Source organism: Choloepus didactylus, chromosome 17 (assembly GCF_015220235.1).
Source record: "Choloepus didactylus isolate mChoDid1 chromosome 17, mChoDid1.pri, whole genome shotgun sequence".
Lineage (NCBI taxonomy): Eukaryota > Metazoa > Chordata > Mammalia > Pilosa > Megalonychidae > Choloepus > Choloepus didactylus.
In genome coordinates, this window is record NC_051323.1 from 27443663 (window position 1) to 27457272 (window position 13610).

Consider the following 13610-nt stretch of genomic DNA (forward strand, 5'->3'; position numbering starts at 1 on the left):
TCTCTGTGTCCTTTCTTAAGTTGATAAATACCAGGGACCAGCTTAACTGGCAGCTTAACTCTTTTATTACAAACCCTACCCAACTGAAATAAAATTTTGATTTTGGAAGAAGACAATTTCTTCTATCTTGAGGTAGCATCTCTGAACTTAGAATAAGAATTTGAGGTTTATCTGATAACGACTATGCATGATATACTTTGAAGGCTATGTCATGATTTTTAAGGGGAAAGGTCCAGCATTGTTGTCTTGTTACATAAGAATATTTAATAGTGCATTTTCATTTCTGCATTTTGGTATTTATTGAATCCATATTGCCCTGTTGGTAGAAAACAAGAAGAGGGATTTAAAAGTTTCTGTTATATTAAGAGTCACGTCAAGTGTTATAAAGGAATAGATGGAATTGAGCAGCTTATAAATGTACAGAATGAGATTTTCCTTCCATAAGATTTAGAGTGATTTTAGAGTACAGAGTGAGCCTAAAAAGGCTCATCAATGAGAAGTATGTCAGTTGTATTGAAAAGACCTCAAAAGAGCTTTTCCCTGCACGATTCTGTACTTTTACTGCGTCATCAACTAGTCTCAATGCCACTGGTGAAATCTGGTTTCTCAGATAAAACAGGATCCTGAGAAACGACATTTACAAACCGTAGGTCTAGCCAGTTTGGAGCAAGAATTCATACATTCACAGTGCAGTCACACTGCTGGCAGAGACCAAATTTTGAACATTTTTAGCATGGAGAGCTGGCACTTGGCGCTAAATCCCATGGGTAAAGCCAGTGGAGAAATGGATAAGGGGCTGCATGCTTTGCTCTTGACATTGTAGAATTTTGCACAAAACTACTGAGAAGGCATAACTACATGCTTTACTTCAATAAACCACTCCCATGAGCAGAAAAGATACAGTGATCATTGAAGGGGCCAGAGTTTCCTTTTCCAGAGTTTTTGGAGCAGACACCAAATTTCTTCACACCCAAGGAAAAACTGCTATAACACTTGGGGGGGTGGGGGATGGATTAAGATTTGCTTGTTCTAACTGTGAGTCATGACAAACCCAGGGATTAGAGACTTAGAAAGAGGAAACTTATCTGAGCAGGGATCGTAGCCAAGAATCTCAGGGCAATACTAAAGAAAACATCCTGTTGTTCCAAGAGGTGTCAGGCTTACAGGTACTGTCCTTCCCACCAGACTCTCCCACTGCTTTGCTTTGCTAAAACTGCTGAAATGGGTTGGCTTTTACAATTGGGATTTATTAACTTAAAATTTACAGTTCTTAGGTCATGAAAATGTCCAACTCCTGTCATCAACAGGATGACACCTGGACTCTGAAGATAAACTGCCGGCGTCTAGGGCTCTTCTGTCGTGTGGCAAGTCACATGATGACGTCTGCTGGTCCTTCTCTCCTGGGTTTTGTTGCTTCCAGCTTCAGTGGCTTCCTTTCAGCTTCTCAGGGGCTTCTCAGAATTGCATCTCTTAGCTTCTCTGGGGCTTCTCTGAGCTCTCTGGACTTTTTCTGTGTGGCTTTTATCCTCTTCTAAAGGACTCCAGTAAGGGAATTAAGACCCACCTTGAAGGAGATGGTTGTATCTCAATTGAAACAACCTAATCAAAAGGTCCCGCCTACACTAGTTGGGACCCACAGGAATGAATTAAAAGAACATGGCTTTTCCGTGGTACATAACAGCCTCAAACTACCACACCCCCCGAGTCTCCTTTTAGGGAAGGCACATCTCCACAAAGCTCCAAGTAGGATAATATTTATTATCTGGAGGAAAGGATATGTTAATCCAACATCCTGGTCCCTAAGGAGTGGGACTGAGAAGTGGGTGGAGGAGGGAAAGGGGATCAAGAAATGTGTTCAGAGTATGAGAATTAGGTAATGCCAGGCATGAAAGGGACCTTGGGTGGCCAATGGGCCTGGTTGCCTAAGTTAGAGGAGTGGGAGGTGGGATAGAAGCAAACTAAATCCTGGTTGCATTTACATAAGTCCTCATTGACTATGACACAGGTCCACAGATTTTTTTTTTTAACAGGTTTTTCATAAGCTCTTCGCAACCCTTGTCCTGCTCCACGCTGAGTTTTCTACCAGAGCTTCCCACAACAGCTAAATAAGCAGATGGCATTCCTCCCTGGGGCCCCACTCTTATGCCTCCTGCCCTCTAAGAGGACAAGGGGGTGAGAGGGAAAAGGTCAGTGAATCTGAATTATCCTTGCTCCAAACAAGCTCTGGAATAATCAAGAGCTATCGGGGTTCTGCTGGATGTTGGCTCAGCCCCTTTCCCTCGTGCTCTGCTTTGCCACCAGGCCCTGAGTCAGGGTAATTTACCAGCTATTCTACCGGTTGCATTACATCACAGTCAGTGGAATCTTCCAGTTGGCCAATAGCCCTTCAAAGCTAAAAAACAACGATATTTTCTACCATGTTGAGCTTTTAGGCTCCAGCCAGCCCTTTAATAACCTGAACCCCAAAGGGCATACTTAAAATAGGGGAGCTCCAACAGTAGCTCTGACACACAGGCCTCTCTATTTCTTGCCTAAATTAGACATGTCCAAATCTATTTCCCCTTTTTCTGGGAAGCTGACCTAAACAAGTAAAGATGTGCTATAAATGTCTTTCAAGATTCAACTTGTAGGTTCTAATTATAATTAAGAAGATAATAATATTACTTTGAATTTACAGCACCTTTCTTCCAAAGTGCTCCAAGCACTCTCAGCTGTATTACAGGTTCGTTTGTATCTACTTGCAGATTCTAATTACACCTTTTGATTCTGGTTCTCAACTTATCTTCTTTCCCAGAGTCTGAGGCACAGGACCACATAACTCTCAGCGTCTAGTGTGCCCTGCATCTTGTGTGATAGAGGTTTCCACACTGTGTGTGTGTGTGTGTGTGTGTGTGTGTGTGGTGGGGGGACCCTTGTGGTCAAGCCTGACCCCCAGGCGTTTTCTGATGTGGTGGGTGGTGTAGAGCAGCTCTGAGCTCTGCCCTGCCCCTTCCTGCCAGGCACTTCTCCAAGGTCTCCCTCATCCCCAGACTCCCTGGTGCCAGGGAAGGAGCGCGGTTTCCTCCTTCTGTTGCCAGGGAAGGGGCCCTCCTCTGAGCACACTCCATTCCCAAACCTGCCCTCAGTGGACTCTCCATGTCCTCATTGTCCCAGCTCCAGGCAAAGGGCAGGCTTAGACTTGCTCATGTCCCTGTTATGTTGTGTAAGTGTGATTGGTGGCAGGTATCACAATAGAAGCTTTTGTTTTTGTTTTCCACTGTCCCTTTAAACCTGCACTGGGGGTTCTTCCTTTGTCCCTGGAAGGAAACACAGGTAGACTTTCTACCTTTTTGGTCCCTCTTAGGTCAGAGAGAGAGAGAGAGTCATTGAAGTCACAAAATACAGTCTCAATCCAGAAACTTAAATGTCTAGTCCTATGTAATGATAAGAATTCTGAACTGGATTTAAAGTTGAGGACCCTCTTTGCTCCCAGCTCAGGCCGACTGTCAGAGGCAGCAGTGATTGACTTTCTCTCCTTGCCTACACTTTCCACCCTTAAATTGCAGACTGTGGACAGTGATTTGGTTTCTGACCCCTCCAGTGTTGGAGGAGGAGGAGGAGGAGGGAGAACTGGAGAAGGGAGCCGGAAGGTTCCAGGGAGGGCCTTCTCAGGTCTTGGCCAGTATTCCACTATTCCATCTCAGTCCTCGTTACAGACCTCCTACTCCTACCACTGGGCTTTCTCACCTGCAGGTCCCAGGGCAGGGGTCAATGTGTCTAGATCCCAGTGGTTGCCTGTACTTCCTTGGCCCCTGGAAATCCAATGATTTCTCAGCTGAAGTCCCTTTGCCTCCTGGAAACACCATGAGGCAGCATCCAAGCCCTACCACCGGCTCTCTCAATGCACACGTGGGAACTGTTTCTGGTCCACTACCTGCATCCTTGCCCTATGCCCGCCCTCTAAGCCTTCCATCCTGGCTCTTCAACCAAGGTCGCTAGCCAGCCATTTAGGTTTTCCAGGCTGGGTCTGGATCAATCCACTGTACCCCCCAAACTGAAGATGACGCATATTAAGTTCTCCTTTAGCCCCTCTCTCGTGAGGTCTTGAGGGGGTCAGGGGTGGAGGGGGGAGCACACTGTCAGCTTCCTTCAAAAATCCTCACTGAAAATCTTGTCTATCAACTCCCATTCTCAACCCAGTTTTCACCTTGGATGTTGGAAAGGGGCTTACAAGTCATCTAGCTGGGTTTTGTCTACCTCTTTGGGGATCCTGAACCTCACTTTTGAATGTGGATTCTACATTGTTCTTGGCTGAAACATCTATTTTATTAATATTCTGTAACACAAATCTGGTGGGAGAGAGAAGCACAAGCAGAAATCCTACCAGGCTTCCCTTGGGACTTTGTGTTCACGAGAGCCCTGATAGTTAGAACACAGATTTTCCCCACCTCCAAGTTGGAGCTCTTATGAACACATTGTGGTAACTTTCTGAAAGAAAATGGAATTAGGATTTCTGTGTGAGCTTCTCTGCAGAAATCAGCATAGATCTCTAGGTCCCCTGGGACTCCACCCAAAGTTGTTTATGCTTTCCAGCAAGGGCCAGAGGGCCACAGCGTTTGGCTCACATTATGAACACATCTGCTGGGTGTTTGGTACCTAGAAGGTGTTTATTCCACCCAATCCCAATCCATTTCCCCAATAAAACAGCTGTGGTGTGTCTTGGACTACTTCCACCTCAAAAAAAAAAAAACAAAAAACAAAAGTTTTTTGTTGTTGTTTAAATATAAAAATATTACTCTGCTTTGTGTTACAAATGGAGGACCAAGCAATAGGAACTTCTTTTTCTTCTGTTAGAGATATCCGTCAGTCAATACTCCGAGCTTTGCCTTCAGGCTAGGGCATTTAGTCTCAAACAAGGGAAGCATAACAGCAAGAGATTAAGGACATTTTCCTCCTAATCTCCTGAACCCTCCCTTCTCTACCAATTCCCACTTCAAAAGGAAAGTTAGTTATAATCTTGTCAAAAAATGGAACTTCCCACCAAAAGGGGGTGTGTGTGTGTGTTGTCTCCTAACTACAGAGAAGTCAGGCCCCCTCACCTTCAGCCACTTCACAGAATAGTCCCGCTCTCCCTTCACAAACACAGATGCTCTGTCCCGACAGCTGCGCCTACTGGACAAACACACCTGATTAAATGGAAGCAGTGGTAATGTTTCCCCACCCCACCCCCCTTCCCACTAGTGCACTCTTTCCTAGGGCTTCCAAAGCTTCTATGATTGGATAAAAGAGGGGTGGGGTGGGTATGAAGACACGAAGAGCTTGACCCCACTACCCTGGCCCCTAAAAGCAAGTTATTTACTGTGTGTGATGAATAAAAAAGACCTTGATAGTCTATCCTTTGAGTTACAGGTAGTAGGACAACTGAGAGAGAGGAAAAGCAGGAGTGGGATGAAGAACTGGAGGGGTTTGATGGCTGGAGGTCTAGTCCAATTAGTTTTTGTACTGGAAGGGCTGATCTCTGGTCTCATTGAGGACATGTGCATATGAAGGCTTCTGTCACCACAAAGGAATCACAATTGGTGGAGGAGTGGTGGTCTTCAAAATAACCCTTCTTCTCCTGGCCAACAGCCTGGGAAATGCAGATGCTGGCACTATGGTTGGCTGTGCTGGCAGAGAAATCACTGATGTTGGAGGTTTTGTGGAATCCAGTTATGTGCTGGGTGTTGTCCAGGCCCCTCTTGGGATTGTAGGCACAGACGTGGTACTGGTGCCCTTTGCTTAGTTTCTTGATGGACTCCTCAATGTACTTCTGACCGCTCTCTTCTTGCACAGTCTTGGTGCTGAAGCTGGTATGGCAGCCTGCCCCATTCCAGTTCCCAGGAATGGGTTTGGGATCAAAGGTCACCATCACGCCAAAGCCTTGATGTGCACGATGCAAGATGAAACGGGCCACCTAGAGATGATCTCCCCCTGTTGATTCCTTCACAAGGTCCTATCTGGAATTCCCGATGGGCAGGCAGGACCTCAGCATTCACTCCTGCAATCTTGGTGCCGGTGGACAAGCAGGCCCAGTAGTGGCCTCCACATGTCTGTGCTGCAGGCTTTGTCTGCTCCCACACCACAGTAAGATGGGCCTTGGGGCCCAAAGAAGCCATTGGAAGGCCAGCCACAGGGGTGTCCACCTGTCCCCATCAGGGTATATTCCTGCTCTATTCCAAACCAGGGGTCCTGGTTGCTCGCCATGTCTGTTATCCATTTACCGGAATGCCTTAAGTTGGTCTCTGCAGGCTTTTGGTTGTACTTGAGCACTTCACAGAATACCAGCTTGTGGGGGTCCTTGTGGAAAGGGTCCTGAAACATGGCAACAGGGTTGAGATACATGTCACCATTGGAGCCTTCAGACTGAAAAGTCCTAGAGCCATTAACTTCCAATCGGGCAGCTTTTCCACACACTTGGGCTCACTGCCGGGTGTGGGGCTTGCAGCACAGCCCCTCTCCAGGGCCATCGATCCAGGTATACGTGGCTTGGACTTTCTTACCCTGAGACAGAGCCCTGTATACCTGCTCAATGCCTTTGCTCTAGTGAGGTGGCCGTGGTGGAAGGTGTTCTCTGCAGCGAGCAGGCCACAGGGAGGACAGGTCACGAGCACCGAGTGAGAGGAGGCCAGGTGTGCAGGTCAGACCATCACCTTTCTCTCATGCTCAGCTCTCCCTATACCTTTTATTAGCATCATCCAATTATTTAAAATAGCAATTTGGAGAGACATCTACATATTCTGAAAAATGATGGTCAGAGACACTGCCCAGTATATTGCCTAGTGCCCCTTCCTTATAAAAGTACCCAATTATGATAAAACACCTGTGGCAGATTAAATACCCTAGAAAAAAGATGTTCTTAATCTTAATCCACGTCCTTGTGGATATAATCCCATTGTAACCATGACCTCCTGAAGATGTTGTTTTTAGTTAAGGTGTGGCCAACCGAACGAAGGTGGATGTGAATCCAGATTACTGGAGGCCTTGGAAGGAGATGGCCAGAAGCTGGAAGCCAGTGGAAACAGGAAGGACAGGGAGAAAGGAGAAGACATCGCCATGTGACAGACCCAGAAATACAAGCCCAGGAACCCCAAGGATTGCCAGCAATCAGCAGCACAACACTACAGATTTTCAGGAGGAGGGAAGCCTTGCCTATATCTTCATTTTACACTTCGTCTGGCCTCAAAACCATGAGCTAATAATTCCTGTTATTTAAGCCACCCAATGTCATGGTATTTGTCAAAGTAACCTGGCAAACTGAGACATATCTACTGATATTTAGCACCAGAAGATATTTCTATCCATAGTCAAACATGCATGCTTCATTTTATTTGCCAATGAGCACTATATAACTTGATGTATTTCTCATTTTGCTTTGCCTACCAGGAAGCTTGGCCCTAAAATTAGTGTTCAATTGCAGTAACTAAGTCATCCCAGGAAGCTGGTGGACCTAGCTCATTTCACCTCTATTTGGTTTCTGTTATTTCTTTCTCTCTTAAAAAGTTTTATTATATTTTTAGATATATTTTAACATTATAGACCACCTACAATCTTTTTTTTTTTTCTTTTTGAAGTAGTCAGGATAGAAATCCTAAATAAATGTGAATAAAATTCACCTTTGTCCATTCCTTCACGAATGTTTACTGATCTCCTCCTATGGGCTGGGCATTTTGCTGGGTGCTGGGAGAAGTGATGGGAGCAAACAGGCCTTCTCTCCCCTGGAAGAGCCCACAGGATACCACCTGCAGGGGGAGGGACACTCAGGGCACCAAAGAAGAGCCTGAGAAGGGAAGTCAGGAGACTGTGGGGCTATGGAAGCTGAGGGAAGCAAGTGTTTCCAAAGAAAGGAGTGGTCAGCAGTATCCCTAGTGGCCAGATGCAAAGAGACCAAGTGAAAGATAAGGACTGAGATGTGCCCATTCAGCAACAGGAAATTCACTGGAATATAGGGGCAGTACCTGGATTCTTGGGGACCAAAGACTGGATGGGACATAAAGAGGTGGAGTCAGCAAGTGCCGACAACTCCTTGTAAAACTTGGGCTGGGGCAGATGGGAGAGAGGACAGCTGCTGGAGGAGGGTGTGCTTATTTGTGCTTCAAGTGGGCTCAGCCCCATCATTCTTTGAATTTCTATTACTTTGCAAGTCTTCTCATGCTCAGAAAATTAATTCTAGTTTCCCAGAAAAGATAGGGTCCCAGGAGGCCTGGATGGCCAGATCAAGAGGAGAAGGAAGGGTGCAAGCACTTTAACTGCCCACTGGTTGGCTGCCTTCTCTTAAATATCACTTTGGCTGTGGCTGTTATCTTTCCAAGATCCCAGGAGCACAGTAAGGACTTAATTCGAAACTCAGTAGTCTGGTGCGCTTGGCTTCCAGTCCACAGCTGGCCTCCATCCCGGCTTGACTTAAGAACACCACAGCTCTCCAAAATCCACATGATCAACTCCTCAGCAAGGCAGAGGAATGGGGGGTCAAACAACAAGCCCCATTAGCTTGGGAAGCACTTTCACGTTCCACTTTTTCAGCCCTGGGTCCAAATGCCACCTGGATCTCTGCTGGTTGTTTTCCTGATTTATTCAGCATTAGCTTGATTCTTGTTAAGGATGGGTTTAATGACTTATAAAAGAAGGCCTCACTGTGATTTTATTGCTATGAGCCTAAGAAAGGAACCATATATCTCCAAGGCAGATCCAGGGGCCATGGGAAGTCTTTTGCAAGTTTATTTTCCTAACTGATGAAAGTAAAATGGTAAGTGTCCCCCAAATCACTCTGATTCAATATGTAATTATAATACTCCCCCATCTTCCTCCTCTCTCATGCAGTTAACTGGTACATCACATAAACATTCAATCAACTCTTTCCTCTTTTATAATGAAAGTTTTGCAATTACTTGCATTTCTTTATTCATCTTGGCTGCCGGGAGGCTCGTATTCAGGTTTTCTTTTCAGATACAGCAACCTTTTGAATGGTTGGATTGGCTTATTCATTTATCCACTTTCTATGACTCTATTTTTTATTTAGTTCATATTTTATTCAGTTACTGTATTTGCCATTTTTGAAAGCTACGTCAACTCATTCAAATTTATGGTATAAGAGGGATCCTTAACATTTTTTTAAAAGATAAACTCTTCACTATATCACTGAAGACTACAGTTGTGTGTGTGTGTGTGTGTGTGTGTGTGTGTGTGTGTGTGTAGTAAGACATTATAGCACAACAATTGAGAATATAAGCTTTGACAACAGGCTGCCTAGGTTCAAATCCCAAATCCACCACTTAATAGATGGGTGATCTTAAGCAAGAGGCTTAATTCCATGCACCCTAGTTTTAATTAAGAGAGTAATAATACCTCCCTCATAATGTGACTGTGCAAATGAAATGCTGATCCATTAATACATGGAAAGTGCTTAGAAGAGGTGTTCAATTACAGTTAGTGGTTTTTATTGGTGTAGGGCAGGACAGGAAGGTGACGCTGAAAGTAACGTTTCCAGAGGTGGAGCAGAAGTGGCACCACTAGCTGCCCTCCCTCCTCTTGGGAATTTAGCTAACCGTAGAGAAGTGGGCAGTGCTCATTGGCTTAGAAATCACCCTGCTCTCTTCTTAGTTGAGACCTGGGCTCCACACAGTCCCATTCTCATTTTCTTGCATTATTGTTTCGGATCAAAAAACCCCAGAGGCAGTTGTGTCTATTCCTCTCTTTAACCCATCTTTAGAGCTTTTAATTCCAAGGCTTTTGTTTTTTAATTCTTAAAATTTCTATTTGATTCTTTGTTATTTTTAGTCAGTCAGTCAGTTTTTATTTTTATAAAGTTATATATAGTAATTGTCAGAAGAAACAAATAGTCCTATCAGGCAATCCTTTGTTTCCCTCCTCAGAGCAATCGCATATAGCTCTTATAGCTGATTCTTTGGGATTTGCTGCTGTATCTCTAAATAGAGATCTATGTCTCCAAATATCTCTAAATGTTTATACTGTTATCTCTTGTCTGTTAGTTTGTCTCAATATTAGGCATTATATTACTATCCCACCATAGAAAGCAGGGATTCAGCTCTTTCACCCCATGCTCCACAACAGTTGCCCATCCTTCCCCATACTCCATCCTTCCAATAGCTATATCCTAATTTGATTAGGTCAACAGTCAGTGTTTAAATTGTTGTGATTTTGTAAACACCTTTAATTGCTTTTCTATGCGGTGCACTTGGAATACTTTTCCTTACCTGTAACATTCTTTGGTCCCCAATGGAATCACTAATTGTTTTTCTCAATTGCTTATTTTTCTATGACTTTATGGCTAATTTAATCCAAATCTCTCTGGCAATCGCTGACATCTCCTCTTGGCATGTTCAGACACATCAGTTATTCATCACCCTTTGCCTTCCTGGAGGACCTGTCCTGGAGCCTTCCAACCTGCCTTAGTCTGGCTCTCCCTTCACCGTCACACTTGGGGATGCCTCTGCTTGTTCCTGGAGTTGGACCTACATTGTCCTTTATCTTGGGATCTCCTTGTTTGATGGAGCATATCTTCAGTAGCTTCTTGGGAAGAGTGCTTGAAAGATAAATTTTTGAGACCTTGCATGTATAAAAATATTTTTATTTTACCCTCACACTTGACTGATGATTTTTCTGGAAGGAGAATTCTGGGTTTCTTTCAGAATTGTGAAGGCATTACTCCATAGCCTTGAGTTTCCAGAATTCTGAAGATATTCTGATTCTTTATCATTTGTAGACTACTTTCTCCCCACCCCCCATCCCAGAAGCATGTAAGATCTCTTTACTTCCATGCTGTAGTTCCAGTTTAATCTACCTTGCTCGGTGCTCAGTGGGACTTTTTATTTTGGTAACATGAGTTCATGTTTTTCAGTTTGGGGAATTTTTGTAGTATTATTTCTTTGACTGTTTCCTCCTCATCCAAATTTTCTGTTTTCTCTTTCCTTTTCATTCTCTTCTTCAGATTTAGGACTTTCTAAAACTGGTCCTCAAAATTCCTTATTTTTTTCTCTTCTACTTTAAAACTTTCTCTTCTTTATACTCTTTGAAAGCTTTCCTCAATTTTATCTTCTAATCCTTCTACTGAGTTTTTCACTTCTGCTATTATGCTTTAAATTTTTAAGAGCTCATTTTTGTTGTCTGAACATTTCCTTTTTATAGCCTCCTTCAGACTGGTCTAGGTCCTTGATTCTCGACATTGGCTACACATCAGAACCATCTGGGGAACTTAAAAAATTGCTGATGCTTGGGTCCTACCCCCAGAGATAAACTGATCTGGAAATCAGCCTTGACATCAGGGTTTCTAAAAGCTCTCCAGATTATTCTAACATGCACCAAATTTTGAGAACCACTGGTCTAGGTTATGCAGTGGAAACAACCTCCCTCCAACGAGTGATTTTCAACAACCAAGATTTCTTTCTCATTCATGCTCATGTCTATCACATGTGTTAGCTGAGGGCTCTGCTCCAAGACTTCTCACTTGATTGGGGGCTGACAGGGCAAGCCTCCGCCATCTGGAGCACCAACAGCTGCTGTGTCAGGAGTAGGGAATTCTGTCCAACTGTACAGAAGAGAGAAAGCTTGAGCAGTGAACAACTGCTTAGAGAACATCCAGCTTCTGCTCACATTTCATTGGTCAAAGCAACTCACATGTCTGCTCAGGGGCGTGCTAGCTCTACCAGGTGCCCAGAGCTACACTGCCAGCAGCCTTACTGAATGCAGTGCTAATCAATTTCTTAGTGCATGAATGTGGTTTCTTCTCTTATCTCTCAGAGGATATGTGTTCGTTGTTTGTTATGTTTCCTTTCTGCCAGGTTGCTCTTTTTCCTGAACGTGTTTTGGCCCCTATCTTCGGTGTTAGAGGTTTCCCTCGGACGCCTGGTGATGCTTGGTTGCCTGTTTATGTTTGGGATGGAGCTGATTGGAGGCTCTGGGCACCTGTGTGGGGTCCCACTGTGGACTTCATTGTACGAGGCTCTGGCTGGGCTGTATCATTAGGGTGCGCCCACGAGCTGATTGGAGTCCACAGAGAAGGATCTTCCAGGCACCTGCCTGAAAGGAACAGGTCTGACTACCAGTGTTTTGGAAGTCAAGTGCAAGTGTTTACAGGGGAGGGGCCAGGGGTCTTGGCACTCAGTGGGTAAACTTTCACATAATGTCCTCACCCACCAGTGCAGAGAATCCTGGGTCTCCAGAGAATAAACCCAGTCTTCACAGCTGGTGGAGAGGAAGGGGCCTGGCTGTGCAGAGAAGAGTGGATCCGGGGTTCTTACTGCCTCTTACACAGATTTTTTTACCCCCTCCTTTTTTTTAAAATTCAATTTTATTGAGATATACTCACATACCATGCAGTCATACAAAGCGTACAATCAATTGTTCACAGTACCATTATATAGTTGTGCTTTCATCGCCAAAATTAATTTTTGAACATTTTCATTACCACACACACAAAAGTAATAAGAATAAAAATTAAAGTGAAAAAGAACAATTAGAGTAAAAAAGAACACTGGGTGCCTTTCTGTTTGTTTGTTTTTGTTTTGTTTTGTTTTGAAAAACCCTTTGTTTTTTGACCATATCTGTACCTCTGCTTCCAAAGAGAAAACTGGTGCCACTGATTTCTGAGAACTTTGAAAGCTCTGCAGTGCAAACTGGATTTACCGTTCTCAGATTGGCTAAGGTGCATACTGATTGCCCTTATGTTTCTAAGCTCCTCAAATTTTGTTGCTGTCATCTCCTAATCCAGATTCTAAGTTCTTGTAGATGTATGCTTTTTTAAAAAGCCCTTTATTTTTTTTCATTGGGATTTGGGAGGGAGCAAAATAAATGCTTATTGTAAATCTGCCATGTTTTCCTGTATCATTTGGTTTTCTTTAAAATCCAATTTTCTTCTTCTTTTAAATAATATCAAACTTTCATGAACTCGAGGCCTCCTCAGCCCTCCTTTAAGAGGCCCCGTCCAGAATCAGCTCTCCCTGAAAAGTAATTTTTTGGAGGCAATAGCCCCAGGCAAGGGTCCACAACACTGGGTTGTTCTCAGTCTCCTTTTAAAGTGGCCGATGGCACCGTGTCCCCAGATTCATTCCCCATTAACCCACAGGAGCCAAACGCCCTTCCAGCTCTGCCTGCTGCCCTCCAGGTGTGGGCTTCGGCTCCACTCATCATTCTGAGTTCTGCTTTCAATATGGCCGATAGAGGTATTTGTCTTCCTTTTAATCCACATGTTTGGAGCAGAGATAAAATGTCAGTGCATGCATTTCCACTACAATCTTGACCAGAAATTCCCTTGATCTCTTTGACCATATTTTAAACATGCTTCTTTTAAAAACCTCTTTTAGATTGTTCTATTATCTCTGGTTGCTGGAGTGTGAATCTTCCATTGTTGCATCTTCTGATACTCTCTGATAGAGTTGGTTCCCTGGTATGCTTTGTAATTTTTGTATGAGTACTCACTTCACAGGGAACTGCTTGCCTCAGGAGTCCCACGTGTGCTGTGGATGGGGGAGAAGGCCCTAAGAGGCATTTTGCATTTACCTCTGCCAAGGTCCTACAAGTCATACCAGTTCCAGAACAATTTATTTTATTATTATTATGAAATATATAGTATAGACAAG

At 44.0% G+C, this 13610-nt stretch overlaps 1 pseudogene; it reads right to left on the reverse strand.

Annotated features, from left to right (window-relative positions):
* Positions 1-5469: 5469 nt before the first annotated feature.
* Positions 5470-13610, reverse strand: part of LOC119512068 — a 13757-nt pseudogene continuing 5616 nt past the window's right edge.